Here is a 4,550-nt window from a genome sequence, read left to right as displayed (position 1 = left end):
TCACCTGGGTATGCGTCTTATTTAACGTGATGACGTCGGTTGGAATGTTGGTATATATATTTTTTTTTTAGCTTCTTGGAGGTCAGGTCAACGTATGGGTCGATTTTCTAAAGTGATTTTCATCTGTTTGTGTTTTTCGTTTTTCAAAACACTCTAATGCTCCTTTTCATTGGATAATTATGTAGATTGTGTTAGATGCTTTGTGTTTACTTATTCAATGAATAAAAACACTTTAAAATCGTCTTAGATGCATTGTGCTTACTTATTCAATGAATAAAAACACTTTAAAATCGTCATGAGTATAGTTAGGAAAATTTTCAAATGAAATATGCCCAATAAATAAAAAGTTGGAATATGTATTATTTAATTGTTTGCATTTAGTTAAATTTATTCAACTACTTTCTAAGATTAAAAAAATTTAAGACAAAACTAAACGGGAATCATGGAACCTTTTCCATACATCGCAATTTTGTTATCAAGAAATATTAAATCAATAATTATATTATTAACTTAAATCTTTCATCTTACAAAACATCAACAATTTAACCCACGACGCATTAGCCTTCAGTTCAAACAGAATAATTTAATATTGGAAATAAGAGTCACGTCGTATCTCTTCAATTATATAAGACATATATAATTATTATTTATATACGATGAATTACGACACTGCCAGACATACAAATCAAATAAATAATCATTCCCGGACGAAATGGGATACCCTAATCATATACAGTTACTTCCGTATCCCCTAATCATATATATTTGATTTGTAACTCATCACCCAATTCTCGTCCATATAAAGGAGACATCGGTTCGTATTATGAATGATTAATGTCCTTCGATAATATGAAGATCTAACGCAAACAGTATTATATTTCTTCGCCTCATTATGCGATGACGTAACCGTCTCATCTGCATATTGCCGTTTGATTTATTAAGTGTGTGATTTTTGCGTCTGGTACTAAAGTTCTGGCAATATGATTCGGACGAGTCGTTATCTAAATTAATCCTTGACCGTTTGTTTGCAAACAAGAATGAATGAAAAAGTTACTCTCTCTCTCTCTCTCTCTCTTCTCTAACAATGAGTCAGGTTAAGCTCACGTAATGAGAAGTAATTACTCACCCACTTACATCACAATACAATGCATTTTTCCCTTGACTTGCTCCCCCCCTTCTCCTCCCCTCCCCTCCCTTACTGTTAGTATATCTCTATTATTTATCTCTGATTATTAATCTCACTTTTGTCTGTAATCTGTGCTAAAAGGCCGATTGTAGTTGGTTGTGATTTATTTAATTTTTTTCCCTTTCTTGTTCTGCTTCTGAATCAGATATATTACATTGCTCTTATTAGAAGACACTGTTCAGAATGTCTATATTATATTACTTCATTAAATACTGCCATTAAATCTTTTGCTTGAACTTACAAGCGAATAACTTGTAGCAAAGAACATTGTTATTTCTCAGAAATATACAGTCGAAAGATTCAGCTCAAATGGACATATACCCATTTGCTCGTCGAATGCTGAGAGAAACGTCAGGCTAAATTAAAGAAATCTCGGGCTAAATTAAATAAACATCAGGCTAAATTAAGAAACCTCGGGACATATTCAAGAAACCTATGGAAAAAAATAAAAAAAATATCAGGCATAATTAAAGAAACCTCGGGCAAAATCACAGAAACCTCAGGCAAAGTCACAGAAACTTCAGGCAAAATTCAAGAAACTTCAGGCAAAATTCAAGAAACTCGGGCAAAATTCAAGAAACTTCAGGCAAAATTCAAGAAACCTCAGGCAAAATTAAAGAAACCTCAGGCAAAATTAAAGAAACTTCAGGCAAAATTAAAGAAACTTCAGGCAAAATTAAAGAAATACCAAGGAAAAGAAAATGACATAATTACAGAACCGTTTTCTAATGAACGTATCAGAACAATTTATTCAGTTTTATGAACAAAGATCGAAACCTTCATTCAGCCACCAATCATAATCTAAAGGGGGCAGACCCATTTGCTCAAAGACTCGAATAGAAATATCAGGCAATTTTAAATAATGAAATAATAGAAATGTATTACAATTAACGTTACCAAAACCATTATTCTCTACTTGACGAACTCTTACCAAAAACCTCATCCAGTCACCGATTACATTTAATGAGGAATTTTTCCGCTTAATCATAGCGAGTTCATTTATAATGAATTATGCAGAGGGGAAAGTATTACTTTACTTTGAAATTAATGTAGGTTAATCTATTCTCGATCCACATTCCTAGTTGTTTCAATTTTAGGCATAATTTAACTTGATGTTAACGGCGGTTGCGAATTAAATATTAAGAAATTAGAACGGTACAGAATTGTAAGATCTAGCTATTTTTTCGTGATGGCGAAGTTACTGTCAAGATTTGAATTGAAGTTGACGCAAATATTATTAATAATCAATACGTGATTTACGTAAGGTAGCTGAATTTCCGTTAAGTAATTAGTGTGGTTTAACGATGCATTGAATATTCCATCTTGACCGCAGCTATTAGAGAGAGAGAGAGAGAGAGAGAGAGAGAGAGAGAGAGAGAGAGAGCCTTTAAATTAATTTACGTGCAAATAAAACCTTTACCAGAGAGAGAGAGAGAGAGAGAGAGAGAGAGAGAGAGAGAGAGAGAGCAATTAGACCTAATTTATTCTTCCGTCAGAAGTTGTAAATCTTATTAATCGGTGTAACTGACTACTATTATTATTATATACTCATAATAAAACCATAAAAACGTTTGGGATGACATTTATGAGTGTGTTACTCTCTCTCTCTCTCACCCTCTCTCTCTCTCTCTCTCATGTCTGACGAGTATCTCTATCTCTCTATCTTGTGTTTATAGATACTGATAGATTAGATAATAATGTTTATATTATTGTCCCTGTGCCTTGAATGATTCACGTATATGGTGGTTTCATTTCTCTCTCGATCGTCTAACTCTCAATCTCTCGATCGTCTAACTCTCGATCGCGTAATTCTCGATCTCTCTATCGTCGATCTCTCTATCGTCGAATCTCTATCGTCGATCTCTCTATCGTCGTCGATCTCTCTATCGTCGATCTCTCGATTGTCTAACTCTCGATCTCTCGATCGTCGATCTCTCGATCGTCGATCTCTCGATATTCGATCTCTCGATCGCTCGATCGTCGATCGCCTAACTTTCGATCTCTAATTCGTCTAACTCTCGATCTCTCTCTCATCCACTAATAGCGCCTGAAAAATAAAGAGGTGTTTCGATACCGTTAGCCAAAAGGTGTTTGACGAAATTCAAATGTAAAAAAAGGGTGTAAACAGGTATCCTAGGCAGAATAATTACTCCCGAACAGCTGGGAGAGCCATCTGACAATCATTCCTCGTTTTAGACCTCAGCCGGTAAGTGTTGAAACTGATTAAATACAGTTATTTAATAAAGTTGTGGCACTAAAACAAATTCATACAGCCACGAAGCGCCTCAGTGGTTGGTTTGGTGTTTGCTTCTCACCTCGGTGGTCGCGTGTTCGATTCTCGGCCATTCCATTGAGGAGTGAGAGATGTGTATTTCTGGTCATAGAAGTTCACTCTGGACGGGGTTCGGGAGTCACTTAAAGCCGTTGGTCCCGTTGCTGAATAACCACTAGGTTCCAAGCAACATAAAAACACCATACAAACTTACAGCCACGGTTGGCATATCTGTTCGATTCTAAAAAGACCCAGTATCAGGTTGGGCTTTATACCTAACAGTAATAATAGTCATTGTTACAGGGGTATTCCCAAAATGAATGGGAACCAGCTATAGTTTGACCTTCTTCTAAACAAAGTGACCCACAGGAGGAGGACCCGAGTAACTACTGACCGTAATCATTATTGCCTGTTTTGCCAAAGGTGTTAGAAAAAACATCTTTGCAAACCAAATGCGCGATTACCTTCATGACAATAATCTCCTTTCAAATACGGAGCGTGGATTCAGAAGTCATTTACCCACTGCAACAGTTTTGCACCAAATCATGGACATACTCTATATGTAAATAAAGAATCCCTTATAACACTGTGACACTTAACAATAGCTTTTGATAACGGCTCTTACTCTAGGGTGGCCGTAAAGTCCCAGTACCATTACAATGTGGAATAAAGGAATTATTATTATTTTTTTTTGCTCTGTCACAGTCCTCTAATTCGACTGGGTGGTATTTATAATGTGGGGTTCCGGGTTGCATCCTGCCTCTTTAGGAGTCCATCACCGCCGTGCGCCGTTACTATGATCACAATCTTCTGCATGAGTCCTGGAGCTACCTCAGCCTCTAGTTTTTCCTGATTCCTTTTCAGGGATCTTGGGATCGTGCCTAGAGTTCCTATGATTATGGGTACAATTTCCACTGGCATATCCCATATCCTTCTTATTTCTATTTTCAGGTCTTGATACTTATCCATTTTTTCCCTTTCTTTCTCTTCAACTCTGGTGACCCATGGTATTGCGACATCAATGAGTGATACTCTCTTGTTGATTTTGTCAATCAGCGTCACGTCTGGTCTATTTGCACGTATCACCCTATC

Source organism: Macrobrachium nipponense, chromosome 43 (assembly GCF_015104395.2).
Source record: "Macrobrachium nipponense isolate FS-2020 chromosome 43, ASM1510439v2, whole genome shotgun sequence".
NCBI classification, from domain to species: domain Eukaryota; kingdom Metazoa; phylum Arthropoda; class Malacostraca; order Decapoda; family Palaemonidae; genus Macrobrachium; species Macrobrachium nipponense.
This window is presented reverse-complemented; position numbering follows the sequence as displayed.